At 37.1% G+C, this 19310-nt stretch overlaps 1 non-coding gene across 1 annotated transcript; it reads right to left on the bottom strand.

Moving 5' to 3' along the window:
* Window positions 1–2591: 2591 nt before the first annotated feature.
* LOC112714021 (small nucleolar RNA R71) lies at window positions 2592–2699 on the bottom strand. The gene has a single exon (XR_003158983.1). It is a non-coding gene; the product is annotated as a small nucleolar RNA R71 (small nucleolar RNA).
* Window positions 2700–19310: the final 16611 nt, after the last annotated feature.

Here is a 19310-nt window from a genome sequence, read left to right as displayed (position 1 = left end):
CAATGGATTCTATTCCAACCTAATTGAGAACCGACAGATGATTAGCCGTGCCGTGACAGGGTGCGTTGAACATTTTCACTGAGAGGACGGGATTGTAGCCACTGACAACGATGATGCCCAACATACAGCTTGCCATGGAAAGGAGTAAGAAGGATTGGATGAAGACAGTAGGAAAGCAGAGAAACGGAAGGGACAAAGCATCTCCATACGCTTATCTAAAATTCTCACCAATGAATTACATAAGTATCTCTATCCTTTATTTTATGCTTTATTCATAAATCACCCATAACCATTTGAATCTGCGTGACTGAGATTTACAAGATGACCATAGCTTGCTTCATACCAACAATCTCCGTGGGATCGACCCTTACTCGCGTAAGGTTTATTACTTGGACGACCCAGTGCACTTCTTGGTTAGTTGTGCGAAGTTGCGATAAAGAGTTGAGATTGCAATTGAGCGTACCATGTTGATGGCGCCATTGATGATCACAATTTCGTGCACCAAATTTTTGGCGCCGTTGCCGGGGATTGTTTGAGTTTGGACAACTGACGGTTCATCTTGTTGCTTAAATTAGGTATTTTTCTTCAGAGTTCTTAAGAATGAATTCTAGTGTTTCAAGGTGATGTTCTTATCATCACCAAAGCTGATTGATTTTCATCAATTTAGCTCTTGAATGCAATGTCCTGCTGAAGCTTGGCTAGCCATGTCTAATTCCTTTAGACTAACATTGCATGATTCCTGGAATTCTCATTAAGAATTTTGATATCTTTATTTTCTTTTCCACTCAATTTTCGAAAAATCCAAAAAAATTACAAAAAAAAAACCAAAAATATTTTATGTTTCTTATTGAGACACTAGTCTCATTTTAAGTTTGGTGTCAATTGCATGTTTCTGTTCTTCTTGCATTTTTCATGTGCCTTCATTGATCTTCAAGTTGTTCTTGATGATTTACTTGCTCTGATTTTTAAATTCTCTTGTTTTGTGTGTTTTGTTGTTTTTCATATGCATTCTCAACTTGTTAGTGTCAGTAGTATACAAACTTCTAAGTTTGGTGTCTTGCATGCATTGTTTATTTGATTTTAGTTGCATTTTGATTTCTCCTCATCATTAAAAATCCAAAAAATTTTTTAATTTGTGTCTTTTCAAGTCAATAATACAGAGAATTGAAGATTCAGAACATACTGCAGAGGAATTACACAAAAAAAGCTGGGCGTTAAAAACACCCAGTGAAGAAGGAAAATTGGCGTTTAAACGCTAGCCAGGGTGCCTGGCTGGGCGTTTAACGCCCAAAAAGGGTGAGTTTTGGGCGTTAAATGCCAGAATGTGCACCATTCTGGGCGTTTAACGCCAGGATGGCACAAGAGGGAAGATTTTGTTTTTAATGCAAATTTTTTTCAAGTTTTCAAAATTTTTCAAAATCAAATCTTTTTCAAATCATATCTTTTCAATCACATGTTTTCAAAATCAATTTCTTTCTATTTTCAAAAATACTTGCTATCAATTAATGATTTGATTCAACATTTCAAGTATGTTGCCTTTTCTGTTGAGAAAGGTTTAATGTTTGAATCATATCTTTTCTTGTTAGCCAAGTCATTAATTTTCAAAATCAAATCTTTTTAAATTGTTTTTCAAATCATATCTTCTCAATCATGTCTTTTTAAAACTATATCTTTTTCAATCATATCTTCTTAAATCACATCTTTTTCAAAATAGTTTTCAATCATATCTTTTTAATTTCTTATTTCAAAATCTTTTTCAAAAAAATCACTTGATTTCTTTTCCACTCTTGGTTTTCGAAAATCAATTAGTGTTTTTTCAAAATGTTTTTAAAAATCTTTTACTTAATTTTCGAAAATCTCTTCCCCTCTTCTCACATCCTTCTGTTTATGGACTAACACTCTTCCTTGATGCACAATTCGAACTCCATCTTTCCTTGATAAGTTCGAATTTTCTACCTCTTTCTTCTATTTTTCTTTTCCTCTGACACCTCAAGGAATCTCTATACTGTGACATAGAGGATTCCATATTTTCTTGTTCTTTTCTCTTTTATATGAGCAGGAGCAAAGACAAAAGGATTCTTGTTGAGGCTGACCCTGAACCTGAAAGGACCTTGAAGCGAAAGCTAAGAGAAGCTAAAGCACAATTCTCTGTAGAGGACCTAACAGAAATCCTCAAAGAAAAAGACATGGCAGCCGAAAACAACAACAATGCCAACAATGCAAGAAAGGTGCTGGGTGACTTTACTGCACCTACTCCCGACTTCTATGGGAGAAGCATCTCTATCCCTGCCATTGGAGCAAACAACTTTGAGCTTAATCCTCAATTAGTTTCTCTAATGCAACAGAATTGCAAGTTTTATGGACTTGCATTGGAAGATCCTCATCAGTTTCTAGCTGAGTTCTTGCAAATCTGTGACACTGTCAAAAGCAATGGGGTTGACCCTGAGGTCTACAGACTTATGCTATTCCCTTTTGCTGTAAGAGACAGAGCTAGGATATGGTTGGACTCACAACCTAAAGAAAGCCTGAACTCTTGGGAAAAGCTAGTCAATGCCTTCTTGGCAAAGTTCTTTCCACCTCAAAAATTGAGTAAGCTTAGAGTGGAAGTCCAAACCTTCAGACAAAAGGAAGGTGAATCCCTCTATGAAGCTTGGGAAAGATACAAACAATTGATCAGAAAGTGTCCTTCTGACATGCTTTCTGAATGGAGCATCATAGGTATCTTCTATGATGGTCTGTCTGAACTATCCAAGATGTCATTGGATAGTTCTGCTGGAGGCTCTCTTCATCTGAAGAAAACACCTGTAGTAGCTCAAGAACTGATTGAAATGGTTGCAAATAACCAATTCATGTACACTTCTGAAAGGAATCCTGTGAACAATGGGACGAATCAGAAGAAAGGAGTTCTTGAGATTGATACTCTGAATGCCATATTGGCTCAGAACAAGATATTGACTCAGCAAGTCAATTTGATTTCTCAAAGTTTGTCTGGAATGCAAGCTGCACCAGGCAGTACTAAGGATGTTTCATCTGAAGAAGAGCTTATGATCCTGAGAACCCTTTAATGGAAGAGGTGAATTACATGGGAGAACCCTATGGAAACACCTATAATTCTTCATGGAGAAATCATCCAAATCTCTCATGGAAGGATCAACAGAGACCTCAACAAGGTTTTAATAATAATAATGGTGGAAGAAATAGGTTTAGCAATGGCAAGCCTTTTCCATCATCTTTTCAGTAACAGACAGAGAATTCTAAGCAGAACAACTCTGACTTAGCAACTATGGTCTCTGATCTAATCAAAACCACTCAAAGTTTCATGACTGAAACAAGGTCCTCCATTAGAAATTTGGAGGCACAAGTGGGACAGCTGAGCAAGAAAATTACTGAACTCCCTCCTAGTACTCTTCCAAGCAATACAGAAGAGAATCCAAAAGGAGAATGTAAGGCCATCAACATGGCCGAACTAGGAGAAGAGGAAGAAGCAGTGAACGCCACTGAGGAAGACCTCAATGGATGTCCACTGGCCTCCAATGAGTTCCCCAATGAGGAACCATGGGAATCTGAGGCTCACACTGAGACCATAGAGATTCCAATAGATTTACTTCTGCCATTCATGAGCTCTGATGAGTATTCTTCCTCTGAAGAGGATGAGTATGTCACTGAAGAGCAAGTTGCTAAATACCTTGGAGCAATCATGAAGCTAAATGACAAGTTATTTAGTAATGAGACTTGGGAGGATGAACCCCATTTGCTCACCAAAGAACTGGATGACTTGTCTAGGCAGAGATTACCTCAAAAGAGACAAGATCCTGGGAAGTTCTCAATACCTTGCGCCATAGGCACCATGACCTTCAAGAAGGCCTTGTGTGACCTAGGGTCAAGCATAAACCTCATGCCTCTCTCTGTAATGGAGAAGCTAGGGATCTTTGAGGTACAAGCTACAAGAATCTCACTAGAGATGGCAGACAATTCAAGAAAATAAGCTTATGGGCTTGTAGAGGATGTTCTGGTAAAGATTGAAGACCATTACATCCCTGCTGATTTCATGGTCCTAGAGACTGGGAAGTGCATGGATGAATCCATCATCCTTGGCAGACCCTTCCTAGCCACAGCAAAGGCTGTGATTGATGTGGACAGAGGAGAATTGATCATTCAAGTGAATGAAGAAAATCCTTTGTATTTAAGGCTCAAGGATATCCCTCTGTCACCATGGAGAGGAAGCATGAAGAGCTTCTCTCAAAACAGAGTCAAACAGAGCCCCCACAGTCAAACTCTAAGTTTGTGTTGGGAGGCCACAACCAAATTCTAAGTTTGGTGTTGAACCCCCACATTCAAACTCTAAGTTTGGTGTTGGGAGGTTCCAACATTGCTCTGAGTATCTTTGAGGCTCCATGAGAGCCCACTGTCAAGCTTCTGACATTAAAGAAGCGCTTGTTGGGAGGCAACCCAATGTTATATTTTATCTATTTTTCTTTGTTATTTTATGTTTTCTGTAGGTTGATGATCATGAGAAGTCACAAAATCAGTTGAAAAAGCAAAAACAGAATGAAAAACAGAAAGAAAAATAGCACACCCTGGAGGAAGACCTTGCTGGCGTTTAAACGCCAGTAAGGGTAGCAAATGGGCGTTTAACGCCCAGTCTAGCACCATTCTGGGCATTTAACGCCAGAAAGGGGCACCAGACTGGCGTTAAACGCCAAGAAAGGGCAAGAAGTTGGCATTAAACGCCAGAAATGGGCACCAGCCCGGCGTTTAACGCCAGAATTGGCACAGAGAGCATTTTTACTCGCCACTTGGTGCAGGGATGAATTTTTCTTGACACCTCAGGATCTGTGGACCCCACAGGATCCTCACCTACCCCACCACTCTCTCTCTTCTTCACCCATTCACCAATCACCTCAAAACCTCTTCCCCAAAAACCCCTCACCTATCAAATCCCATCTTTCTCTTCACCACAACCCCACCTACCTCACCATTCAAATTCAAAACACTTTCCCTCCCAAACCCACCCATACATAACCGAACCCTACCCCTCTCTCCACTCCTATATAAACCCATCTTCACTCCTTCATTTTCACACAACCTAAACACTACTTCTCCTCCTTGGCCGAACCATAAAGCCTCCTCCATCTCCTTCATTTCTTCTTCTTCTACTCTCTTCTTTCTTCTTTTGCTCGAGGACGAGCAAACATTTTAAGTTTGGTATGGTAAAAGCATTGCTTTTTGTTTTTCCATAACCATTTATGGCATCCAAGGCCGGAGAAACCTCTAGAAAGAGGAAAGGGAAGGCAAAAGCTTCCACCTCTGAGTCATGGGAGATGGAGAGATTCATCTCAAGGGTGCATCAAGACCACTTCTATCAAGTTGTGGCCATGAAGAAGGTGATCCCCGAGGTCCCTTTCAAACTCAAAAAGAGTGAATATCCGGAGATCTGACATGAGATCCGAAGAAGAGGTTGGGAAGTTCTTACCAACCCCATTCAACAAGTCAGAATCTTAATGGTTCAAGAGTTTTATGCTAATGCATGGATCACTAAGAACCATGATCAAAGTGTGAACCCGGACCCAAAGAATTGGCTTACAATGGTTCGGGGAAAATACTTGGATTTTAGTCCGAAAAATGTAAGGTTGGCATTCAACTTGCCCATGATGCAAGGAGATGAACACCCTTACACTAGAAGGGTCAACTTTGATCAAAGGTTGGACCAAGTCCTCATAGACATTTGTGAAGAGGGCGCTCAATGGAAGAGAGATTCAAGAGGGAAGCCGGTTCAACTGAGAAGGCATGACCTCAAGCCCATGGCTAGAGGATGGTTGGAGTTTATCCAACGCTCAATCATTCCCACTAGCAACCGGTCTGAAGTTACTCTAGACCGGGCCATCATGATTCATAGCATCATGATTGGAGAGGAAGTAGAAGTTCATGAGGTTATAGCCCAAGAACTTTATAAGGTGGCGGACAAGTCCTCTACCTTGGCAAGGTTAGCCTTTCCTCATCTCATTTGTCACCTCTGTTATTCAGTTGGAGTTGACATAGAAGGAGACATCCCCATTGATGGGGACAAGCCCATCACTAAGAAAAGGATGGAGCAAACAAGAGATCCCACTCATCATGAAATCCCTGAGATGCCTCAAGGGATGCACTTTTCTCCACAAAACTATTAGGAGCAAATCAACACCTCCCTAGGAGAATTGAGTTCCAACATGGGACAACTAAGGGTGGAGCACCAAGAACATTCCATCCTCCTCCATGAAATTAGAGAAGATCAAAGAATCATGAGAGAGGAGCAACAAAAGCAAGGAAGAGACATTGAGGAGCTCAAGCACTCCATAAGATCTTCAAGAGGAAGAACAAGCCGCCATCACTAAGGTGGACCCGTTCTTTAATCTCCTTGTTCTTTATTTTTGTTTTTTTTTTCGAAAATTATGCTTATGTGTATCTATGTTTGTGTCTTATGATCATTAGTGTCTTAGTGTCTATGCCTTAAAGTTATGAATGTCCTATGAATCCATCACCTTTCTTGAATGAAAAATGTTCTTAATTGAAAAAGAGAAGAATTGCATGAATTTTGAGTTTTATAACAGATTAATTATTTTGATGTGGTGGCAATACTTTTGATTTCTGAATGTATGCTTAAACAGTGCATATGTCTTTTGAATTTGTTGTTCATGAATGTTGGCTCTTGAAAGAATGATGAAAAAGGAGATATGTTACTGAGGATCTGAAAAATCATAAAAATGATTCTTAAAGCAAGAAAAAGCAGTGAATACAAAAAAAAGAAAAAAAGGAGAAAAACGAAAAAAAAAACGAAAAAAAAAAGAGAAAAAGAAAAAATAAATTTGTGATCCAAGGCAAAAAGAATGTACTTAAGAACCCTGGACACCTCTAATTGGGGACTCTAGCAAAGCTGAGTCACAATCTGAAAAGGTTCACCCAATTATGTGTCTGTGGCATGTATGTATCCGGTGGTAATACTGGAAGACAGAGTGCTTTGGGCCACGGCCAAGACTCATAAAATAGCTGTGTTCAAGAATCATCATACTTAACTAGGAGAATCAATAACACTATCTGGATTCTGAGTTCCTATAGAAGCCAATCACTCTGAATTTCAAAGGATAGAGTGAGATGCCAAAACTGTTCAGAGGCAAAAAGCTAAAAGCCCCGCTCATCTAATTAATACTGATCTTCATAGATGTTTTTGGAATTCATTGCATATTCTCTTCTTTTTATCTTATTTGATTTTTAGTTGCTTGGGGACAAGCAACAATTTAAGTTTGGTGTTGTGATGAGCGGATAATTTATACGCTTTTTGGCATTATTTTTAGTATGTTTTTAGTATGTTTTAGTTAGGTTTTAGTATATTTTTATTAGTTTTTAGTTAAAATTCACTTTTCTGGACTTTACTATGAGTTTGTGTGTTTTTTTGTGATTTCAGGTATTTTCTGGCTGAAATTGAGGGACCTAAGCAAAAAATCTGATTCAGAGGCTAGAAAGGACTGCAGATGCTGTTGGATTCTGACCTCCCTGCACTCGAAGTGAATTTTCTAGAGCTACAGAAGCCCAATTGGCGCGCTCTCAACGGCGTTGGAAAGTAGACATCCTGGGCTTTCCAGCAGTGTATAATAGTCGATACTTTGCCCGAGATTTGATGGTCCAAACTGGCATTCCAAATCAGCTCAAAACTGCCCGGCGTTAAATGCCGGAACTGGCACAAGAATGGGAGTTAAACGCCCAAACTGGCTCAAAAGCTGGCGTTTAACTCCAAGAAAAGTCTCTACACATGAAAGCTTCAATGCTCAGCCCAAGCACACACCAAGTGGGCCCGGAAGTGGATTTTTATGTCATTTACTCATCTCTATAAACCCTAGGCCACTAGTTCTCTACATATAGGACCTTTTGCTATTGTATTTTCATCCAGGGATCACTTTAGATCCTTTGATCATCTTTGGATGTCTAGTTCTTAGATCGTGGGAGGCTGGCCATTCGGCCATGCCTAGACCTTGTTCTTATGTATTTTCAACGGTGGAGTTTCTACACACTATAGATTAAGGTGTGGAGCTCTGCTGTACCTCGAGTATTAATGCAATTACTATTGTTCTTCTATTCAATTCAGCTTGTTCTTATCCCAAGATATTCATTCGCACTCAAGAACTTGATGAATGTGATGATTATGTGACGCTCATCATCATTCTCACTTATGAACGCGTGCCTGACAACCACTCCCGTTCTACAAGCAAACAAGGCTTGAATGTTTATCTCTTGGATCCCTTGATCGGAATCTTCGTGGTATAAGCTAGAATTAATGGCGGCATTCAAGAGAATCCGGAAGGTCTAAACCTTGTCTGTGGGTCTGTGGTATTCTGAGTAGGATTCAATGATTGAATGACTGTGACGAGCTTCAAACTCCTGAAGGCTGGGCGTTAGTGACAGACGCAAAAGAATCAATGGATTCTATTCCAACCTGATTGAGAACCGACAGATGATTAGCCGTGCCGTGACAGGGTGCGTTGAACATTTTCACTGAGAGGACGGGATTGTAGCCACTGACAACGGTGATGCCCAAGATACAGCTTGCCATGGAAAGGAGTAAGAAGGACTGGATGAAGATAGTAGGAAAGCAGAGAAACGGAAGGGACAAAGCATCTCCATACGCTTATCTGAAATTCTCACCAATGAATTACATAAGTATCTCTATCCTTTATTTTATGCTTTATTCATAAATCACCCATAACCATTTGAATCTGCCTGACTGAGATTTACAAGATGACCATAGCTTGCTTCATACCAACAATCTCCGTGGGATCAACCCTTACTCGCGTAAGGTTTATTACTTGGACGACCCAGTGCACTTGCTGGTTAGTTGTGCGAAGTTGTGATAAAGAGTTGAGATTGCAATTGAGCGTACCATGTTGATGGCGCCATTGATGATCACAATTTCGTGCACCATGTCGTAATCTCCTTGCTGTGGTGATTAGTGCCAATGCCAGCTGCTCTATTTTTGGGTACCTTGTTTCTGCTGGTTGTAGCACTCTGCTAGTGAAGTACACTGGGTTTTGCTTTTTTCCTGTTTCAATCACTAAGACCGAGCTTATAGCATGGTTAGATACTGATAAATATAAATGCAAAGGTTTACCTGTCTCTGGTCTCTGGAGTATTGGGGGTGATGTTAAGAGCCTTTTGAGCTCCATAAAGGAGCTTTCACATTCTTCTGTCCATGTAAATTTTCTGTTCTTAGAGAATGTTTGGAAAAAGTGATAAGATCGGTTTGCTACTATAGGTAGGAAGCGTGATAGGGCAGCTACCCTCCCTGCTAGTTGTAGGACTTCCTTTACCGTCTTTGGGCTTGTCATGTTTAGTATTGCGTGACATTTTTTTGGGTTGGCTTCTATCCCTCGTGAGGTTAGCATGAAGCCGAGGAACTTTCCTCCTTGAACTCCGAAAGCGCATTTTTCTGGGTTGAGCCTCATGTTATATGCTCGGATTTGGTTGAAGATTTCTACCAGATCATCACAATGTGATCCTTGTGCGGGCATTTTTGCTACCATATCATCTACGTAGACTTCCATATTCTGGCCTATTTATTGCCGGAATACCTTGTCCATTAGTCGCTGATATGTTGCCCTTGCATTCTTTAAGCCAAAAGGTATTACTTTGTAAAAAAATTTTCCATGTTCTGTTATAAAAGCTGTTTTGCTTTGGTCTTCTGGGTACATTAGAATCTGGTTGTAACCAGAGTATGCGTCCATAAAACTCAAGCTATGGAAACTGGACGCATTATCAACTAATTTATTAACGCAAGGTAATGGGTATGCATCTTTAGGGCAAGCTTTGTTTAAATTTGTAAAGTCGACGCACATGCGCCATTTACCTGAATTTTTTCTTACCATTACCACATTTGATAGCCATGTGGTGAAGCGGATCTCTCTGATGAAACCTGCGTTGAGAAGTTTCTTGGTTTCTTCTAGTGCTGCTTGTTTTTTCTCTTCTCCGAGGTTTCTTTTCTTTTGTGCCACTGGTTGGACTGTTTTGTCAATTGCTAATTTGTGGCTGATAACTTCTGGACATATTCCAGGCATGTCGTCTGATGTCCATGCGAATCAATCGGCATTCTGGCGCAATATGTTTATAAGTTTTGCTCGTTCTTCCCCCTCTAGTGCTTCTCCGATGTGTGTATACTGTTCTTCATCTGCTGTTAGTGTCACTTGGTGGAGGTTGTCCATTGGTTGGGGTCTCTCGCCGAGGTCTTCTCTCGGGTCAAGATCGGCTAACGTTAGGGTCTCAGCAGAATTGTGTATTGCTTGGACTTATGGCCGAGCTGTCAGTTTCGTCAGGGTTTGCTTTAGGCTGGCATTGTAGCACTGCCGAGCTTCTTAGTGATCGGTGTATACTGTTGCTATTTTGTTTTCCTGTACTGGAAACTTAACACACAGGTGTAACATGGATACTACCGCCTTGAATATATTTAAAGTAGGTCTTCCTATGATAATATTGTAAGGGCTATAACAGTCTACTATTAACTATTGGATATCAATGGATTTTGACATAGGAATCTCTCCCATCGTCGTCTTTAGCCATATGTGTCCCATGATGGGGACTCTTTCTCCAGAGAACCCATTTATCTCTCCAGAGGCAGGCTGTATTGCTTTTTCGGATAACTTCATCTTTTTAAAGGTAGAGTAAAATAAAACATCAGCACTACTACTGGGTCCAGCAGTGTTTTTCTTACCAATAGCTCTCCAAGTTGGATGGAGATTACTACTGGGTCGTCGAGGTTAGGGCTTGTCGATTTGAAGTCCGATTGATTAAAGGATATCATGACGTCTGGGTCCTCTTTTTTCTTCGGCTGCAGTGTTCCCTCGATTGCCAGCATTGCCCTATAGCTTCATTTTCTGGCCAAGTTTGTATCACCTCCGCCTGCGTAGCCTTCTGATATGTGGTTGATGATTCCTCTCGGTGGGTTAGGGGTTGTCTGTCCTTTTTTGTCCTTATCTGTCGCTGCTTGTTTGTGTTCATCTTTGTCCGAGTTGGCTCCTCTGGATTTCCGACCTTGGACATATTTATCCAAGAGTCCTTAGCGTGCCAGTCTTTTGCAACGATGCAGTCGTTCGTGGTGTGTCCGAACTTCTTATGGAAGGCGCAATGCTTGCTTCTGTCCACGAACCTTTGGTCTTGGTAGCTCCCCGCCCGAGCTAGTGACTTCACGATTTTGGCATTTAGAATCTCCTTGATGATATTCTCTCTATTGGTGTTGAACCTGATGTAGGTATTGAATTTTGGTGTGAGCTTGAAGGGTTTCTTCGGCTCTTTATTGTCTGGCGATCTAAACATTTTGTCCTCGTCCCTTCTATGCAGTTGTTTGTCTGTTTTCTGGGCTTCACAAAGCTCTTCGATTTTCATCTGGCCTGTAGCCCTTACTCGGAATTCTTCCAGCGTTTTTGGTTTTGTAATTGCAATTGTTTCTCGAAACTTGCCAGGTTTGAGGTCGGCCTTGAAGGCGTGCAGGTGGACCGCGGGATCTAAGTCTTGGATCTCCATGGTTGCTTCTGCGAATTGAGTCATGTAATCCTTCAGACTTTCATGCTGACCTTGCTTGATGGTGCCGAGATAATTTGATCCGTGTACATATATTCTTGACGCAGCGAAGTAATCGATGAACGACCTTTCTAGTCCTCAAAGGAAGAAATTGAACCTGCAGACAACTTAGAAAACCAGAGTAATGCAGCACCATCAAGATAAGTTGGAAATGCTCGGCAGAGCACGGGCTCATTATTAGCACTGTTAAAAAACATCATAGATTGAAACTTCTTGACGTGAGCTCGGAGATCACCGAACCCCTTGTATGGCTCAAGCACGGAAGGCAACGCAAAGTTTTTTGGCATCTAGTATTTCATGATTTCCTCGGAAAAGGGATTGTTGAGGGTGAGCTTTTCCTTTGGCGGGGTGATGTTCAGGGGATCAGTGTTGCCCTGATCCGAGCTTTTGGAGCTTTCGCCCTCATGCTTCCCGTTGTTCTGCGCAGATAACTCGGCTATCCTCCACACTTCTTCCTGAAGCTCAGCGATTTGGGCTAGGATCTCAGCTTGTGTGGGTTGAGGGTTCTCCCTGTTAGCCATGTTCGAGGATCGGGAATCCTACAAAACAGAGTAAAAGAAAAAAACTAAACAAAAGAGAATAGTGGGGTTAGATGTATTCAGACCCCACGGTGGGCGCCAAGTGATTTGTCCGAGTACTGAGATGGCTGAGTTTTTGCACTTTCGAGAAAGTTGTCAGCAGAGAGAAAGAGCTATACGTCGGCCAGGACCAAACACCGCGACGGGAATACCTGTAAAAGATACTCCGACGCTCAAGTCAATAATAATCTCTAATGAGTGTATTAAGTAAAATACGAAGACTGAGAATAGAACCTGCCCTTTAGCCGAGGATATTAGTTAGGCTTTATAGACGTTGTTTTACCCGTTTGTTGTGGATAAGTCTGAGTCTGTAGGTCGGTTATCGTATTCTGTTTCGGTGATCATATTTTCCGAGCACATTTCATATTTTCAAATAAGTGGGCCCGATCTTATCTGTTAACATTCCGAGGTTTTTGGATGGCCGAGGTATGTGGTGATGTATCAGATCTAATTCATAATCTTGACTTTGCAAATGTGGAGATTGAAATAGATTCAGAAGTGCCTATCTGACTGTGCTAACAATACTTGAATGAACTCCACTCTACATAAATTATTAGTTTCTGCCATAAAAAAAGTTGCAACAACTTGAACAACTAATCTCTTTATCATAAATTTAAAAAAATTAATACATATGTAGATAAATCTCTTCAAATAACTCTTTAAAGTTATGTGTAATTTTTCTTATTTTGAGTGTTAAGTCTCATTGTTAAAAAAAATTGCATGGTGGCCTTCAAATTTCGATATGTTATATAGTCTAAAAGATACAATAAATATAAACACCCTTTACAATTTATATTGTTCATTGAGAAGATAGTTAATATTTCCCATTTTGGTTAACATCGTTAATTGGCTTGGAAAAATGAAGTTCTATACAACAAAATACTTTTGTTGATATAATCTTGTAAGTTTTGACCATCTTCTAAGTTAACAATATTTAACAATATTGGGGTGGAAAGAAAAGTGAAAAGCATAAATATACCTCCAACCCGACAAGCTAATGACTAATCTGTTGTAGTATTGAGCTCCATTTAAGAGTTTGTCGCTGGCCAATGGGTTGCTGTATGCACCAGGGGGGATTCGAATCCCCGACACTTGCTTAAAGTAGACTAGTGAATTAATCATTAGACCAACCCAACTTGATTGTTGACCCTTTAAAAGTAATAACAGTTGATAATATTAGTGGAAGACAAGACCAGGGAATTGAAATTTGGATCTAGGAAAAAATTTATTGAGAAAAAATAAGAGAAATTCGAAAGATACAATTAGGGCTCGAACAGAGGATTGTAGTGAGTCATATTGAGTAGTTGTTGAAGCCTCTTGATTTCACGTTGTTCCTGACTATCGTCGTTAGAGGTGAAACCGGAGACAAGTGTTGTCGGTCGTTGGCGGTGCACCAGCTTGGCACGGATCGGAGGAGGTAATGTGTGTGTATTCGACTACCAATGTGTCAGAAGCGGTTTCAAGGAAGGGGTATATCATCGGCGATGTTGACAAGTGCTACATTCACAAGTATGTTATCATGATTTCTCCCTTTGTCCCCACCGTTGTTATTGAGTTCTCTTTTTTTGTTATGAGTATCTTCGATAAATATGGTATATTCTCCCCCAAAATCCTCACAATGTAGAAGTTGACGTTGGCTTTTCTTACCTTCGTTTGAATTTAAGTAGGGGTGAAAGTGGGTCAGACTACTCGATAGGGGCTCATGGCTCGGCTCATTTTAGGTTTGGCTCGACTCAGCTCGTTTTATTAAATAGGCTAGTCTTGGACTATTTATAAAATTCATTAGTTAAAAATACTAGGTCATATGCTTTAAAAAAAGCCTACGAAGCTCGTTGGGCTAGCTAGTCAAAATATTTCTTTCGTAAAAATAAGTTATTCTTAGTATAGACTTTTAACTATTTACTTATATTAAACACAAAACATCACATATTTTCGTCGAAATAAGCCCCAATTATGGTTAATTTTATCCCTTTTGCTGAGATGGGTTGTTGTTTCTAGATGATTTGCTAGTACATGTTGAATAGGAGATGTCTTGGATGGCGAAACTATATAATTTTGCTTTATTATTTTAAAAATATTTAAATTAGGTCCATACAAATGACTTTATAAAAAAATTAGAAAAAATTTGGGTATTTATAAAATACTAGGAAAAAAAGTATAATTTCACCCCCCTTCATTAATGACGTGCACGGTTACCAAAGTAACCGTAGAAAATGAGTAAATGACGGCGAAAAGACGTGGTGCTTCAAGTTTGTAAAAACATGTCGAGTACCCAACCTAACCCCTAGGAGGCGCGCCCGACGTGATGCACTAACACACAAGAGACAAGTCTAAATTATAAATGCTCGAGTTCGACTTCAGTAAGCTCGGGCTTAAATATGGGCACTGTTCATACCCTGACCTAAAAATACATTTAGGTCCAAAATGAATGAGGCCTAATTAAGAGATCATATTCAGTCTATACCTACTCGACATAGCGATAAGAATCTAACTCTACTTATCCAAATAAGTAACTAACTCCTAAGATATCTCCTATTCTTCTAGAAGGAAGATCTCGACTACTTCCCTAACAAAAGGGAACGGTCATCCACCATCAAAGGTGGAACTACTCTAGAAAGGTAATTATCTATTCTACTATAAATATATTGTGACACCCTCAGGTATATTCAGGATCCAATCTATTAAAAACCTGTCTAAAACCTATGATAATTTAAGCATCGAAGTTCGTTGCAGGTACTACCCTCCACCTTCTCATAAAGAATTTTGACGACAACACCTTGACACCAGTCAAAATCGGACCTCATGTTCAGGCCCAAAACAATTCAATTTCAAGTAACTTCCAGAACAGGTTTAAATAATAATAATAATAATAATAATAATAATAATAATAATAATAATAATAATAATAATAATAATAATTGTATACCGAAATTTCAATAGATTGGTTAACTGAATTTAGCATCCGTGCCAACGTCACATTGTGGAGTGGCCCCAACCTTCTAAAAGTTTGCTGCTGATCTTAAGGTATGACCTTTGATAGTTGAGTGTGTTTTTTTCTTGTGTTTTTTTTAATTTTCATTATCTTTTTTTTCTTTAGTCTTTTGTGAGAGTAAAAGCAAAAATTAAAGATGAAAAAAAAATGGTTGTATCAAATATAAAATTATCTTAAATTAGAGATTTGAAAAAAAATAAAGATATTTTTGTCTATTTATATGGTCTTTTTTTAAATATAATATTTATTCAATTTTTTTAATAATTTTAATATAATTAATTTTTTTATTAATTAAGATGCTAGCACTATTTTTTTATTTTATCAAGAATAAAGTAATAAATAAACTCATAAAATTTATACTTTATATAAATTAGTCTATAAAAAAGAAAATATCAACTAAGTCCTGCGTAATAATAGATGTGGATATATTATTTTTAAATTAATTCTTATAATTAGAGTAAGAGAAATTTTTGTGGTTAGTTATTTTTAGTATAATTGGCTATCATTTGATCAATACAAAACTAAATTATCTTTAAGAAATAAATTTTATTAATTTATGTGTATAAATTCTGAAAATATCAGTATAAATTGTATTGATTTATATGTATAAAACTCTAATAAATATAGATATAAAATGTACAAAACTTCTCTAAATATGAGTATACATTATTATTGACTCTGATTAAAAATAATAATATTTGCTAATCATATAATATTACTCTTTGAGTAAAATATTTTAATTTAAATATAATTTATCCATATTTATTACCTTAAAAAAACTTATTTAGCACTTTTTTTCTTCAAGTAGTAGTTCAAAATATAAATCTTAAAACTTATTTATCTCTTTACTCTTTTATCCTATTAAAAATATTGAGAACTTATTTAAAATATTAAGAATTAAAATTCTCTTAAAAATTGAACATTTTTAATTTTAAAATAATTAAAAATAAATAGTTTAAATTTTTTGAGAATTTTAACTTTAATTTTTTTATTTATAAATTAGACAAAAAAATTAATTTTCAAATCAATTTTCACATTTTTTAATTTAAATTTTATTTTATTAATATTAATATATTATAATCATTCCAAATTAATGAATAAAATTTCAAATGGAAATGTCTTAGTGTGTATTTGGGCGCTATTATCTTGATAAAAAAATATATTTTTTCAATGAAAAAAGATCTTTTTTTTATTTTTTAGTGTGTTTGGCAAATTTCTAGTAGTAAAAGTAAAAGCACTAGAAAAATTAAAAAAACATCTTTTTTAGAAGTTGTAATTTACATCTTTTTTTAAAAATATCTTTTTTCCTTAAAAAAAATTATTTTTCATGTAATAAATAAATAAAAAAGTACTTTTATATTGTTATACCCAAACATTATTGATAGATAAAAAGATCTTTTTACATGAGATACCCAAATATAAAATTACTTTTACTTTTTCATAAGATCTTTAAAAAAAAAGGCCATGGATTCCTTACTCCTACCTTTTTGTAGGTGTATCATTAACCATCATCAAAATAATTACAAAATATACCCCTTTTTTTGAAAAAAATTACTAATTAGATTTTGATCCCTCAAAGTTTTGGTTTTTTAATTTTTTCCCTTTTCCTTTCATTTTCAGATTAGAAGCATTCAGAGAAGAGAATGTCTGCTAGGTTTTCATCCAATTTCAATTCCTGCCTTTCTCTCTTCCTCTTCCTCTGTTGCAAATCTAATTTGCATATCATCGCTACTGCAATACGCCGCAAGACGCTGCCGCAATTTGTGGTTATTCTGTAACACTTTTCCACATCTCTTATCAATTTGTGATTTTATCAGAGTTTATTATTCTCCAAGATCGGATTCCGCTTTGCTTATGTAGTTCTAAATCGCATGCACTTATTTGCAGGTTGAACCCTCTCCTTTCAATTTTAGGGATTATAATGTATCATCTTTTCTGATTCTACTTTCTTGATTGTTAGTTTCTTGCTCTCTTTTATTTGAGAGAACAAAATTGTTGTTACTCCTGTACTTGTTCATAGGATTTGCTTCCATGGCCTTCACTTTTAGCTCTAGGTTTTCATATCTGTGAATTTAGTTATATTTGAACATACTGTCATCTAGACCAGATTATTGTATGGATTCTGGGTATCAATCAATCATTTGGCAAACAACTTTGATCTTGTTGATTTTAGGGTAAGAAATATGTGGGATTGGATTTTTGACTTTTAGGTACTATTATATGTTTAAACCATTTCAGATATACAAAGACTTGCTTGTGAAAAGGTGTGGAAATGTCATCCACTTATTCAATAATAAAGAGAAGTGATATCTTGTATAGCAAATTGTGATTGAAACAATGTAATGTCTATTAGGTGAATTAGGTTTGAAATCATATTACATTTTAGCTATCTCATAAAAAATATGGCCTTTGTTCTCTTTGTTATGTCATTAATTTACATAGCTACTGTTGTTGCTGTTTTTGTTGTTTTAATATTGCATTGGACTTACCTGATGTTGATCTCAAATCACTAGATTTTCTTTCTCTGTGCTTATGTAGCAGGCACTGTGATAGAATAAAACCAAACTTTTGAATACCAGTGTGGTTGGTTTACACCTTCATGTTATCTATGACAGCTTTGTTTGAAATTAGAATTGGTTTTGATTTAGTATTTTCTTCTGATTTAATATCCATATAGCATTATGGTAATGAGATTTCTTGCTCCCGCCCTTTTTGTAAGTGTATCATTAACCATCATCAAAATAATTACAAATATACCCCTTTTTTGAAAAAAATTACTAATTAGATTTTGATCCCTCAAATTTTTAGTTTTTTAAACTTTTTTCCTTTTCCTTTCATTTTCAGATTAGAAACATTCAGAGAAGAGAATGTCTACTAGGTTTTTCATCTAATTTCAATTCCTGTCTTTCTCTTTTCCTCTTCCTCGCAATAAGTCTTATATGATTTGGGTTTAATTAATTAAGAACTTGATGTATCAATTAACATAGTTATAGTATATCGTTCCCGTTCTCGATTAGGTTTCTGCTGCTTTGCCTCTTCTATTCGTGCTCTTTATTGCTTATTTCTTCCTAGTAATTTCATAGAAGTTCTATTTTGGTTCATTTCTTGTGATGTGCTGTTATCATTTCTTGTTAGTATATTGATCATTCAGATAGCATATGAGAATATAATAGCTTTTGGAGCTAATTTATAAGGGTTCTAATCTTTTAAGTATTAAATATGTGTTTTACTCTGACTTAATTATGCCATGGATTTAATCTATTCGTGAATGACAAAATTCTATTCACAGGAAATTTTTGAAAAGCTCATGAGCAACGCTGTTGATGCCTAGGAACTGCACGTAAAAGGAGCTGTGTATGTAGCAATATTTGAAGTGCTTTTATGATTTTAGTATCTAATTTATAATTGAAATTTTGTGTTTAAGTGTTGTTTTGTATATATCAATTGCACCTTTATGACTCTGTTAAACCTTATATCAATTGCTGCTCTAAAAGGAAATTAAGACTGTTGAAATTAAAGCTTTATCAAATTGAATTTAAGATTTCTATTGTGATTGAATTTGTTTGTTTGCCATGCACAGGGGTGACCACACAGTAAAGATAATTGTTTGTTGATAAGCGGATAATTTATACACTTTTTGGCATTGTTTTTACATAGTTTTTAGTATGATTTAGTTAGTTTTTAGTATATTTTTATTAGTTTTTAAGCAAAATTCACATTTTTGGACTTTACTATGAGTTTGTGTGTTTTTCAGTGATTTCAGATATTTTCTGGCTGAAATTGAGGGACCTGAGCAAAAATCTGATTCAGAGGCTGACAAAGGACTGCTGATGTTGTTGGATTCTGACCTCCCTGCACTCGAAATAGAATTTTTGGAGCTACAAAAGTCCAAATGGTGTGCTCTCAACTGCGTTGGAAAGTAGACATCCAGGGCCTTCCAGCAATATATAATAGTTCATACTTTGCCCGAGTTTAGATGATGCAAACTGGCGTTTAACGCCAGCTTTCTGCCCTATTCTGGCATTAAACGCCAGAAACAAGTTGCAAAGCAGAGTTAAACGCCAGAAACAAGTTACAAACTGGCGTTTAACTCCAAGGAAGACCTCTACACGTGAAAGCTTCAATGCTCAGCCCAAGCACACACC

This window comes from Arachis hypogaea, chromosome 1 (assembly GCF_003086295.3).
Source record: "Arachis hypogaea cultivar Tifrunner chromosome 1, arahy.Tifrunner.gnm2.J5K5, whole genome shotgun sequence".
Classification (NCBI taxonomy): domain Eukaryota; kingdom Viridiplantae; phylum Streptophyta; class Magnoliopsida; order Fabales; family Fabaceae; genus Arachis; species Arachis hypogaea.
The sequence above is the reverse complement of the archived record's forward strand: the minus strand, read 5'-3'. Positions and strand labels throughout refer to the sequence as shown.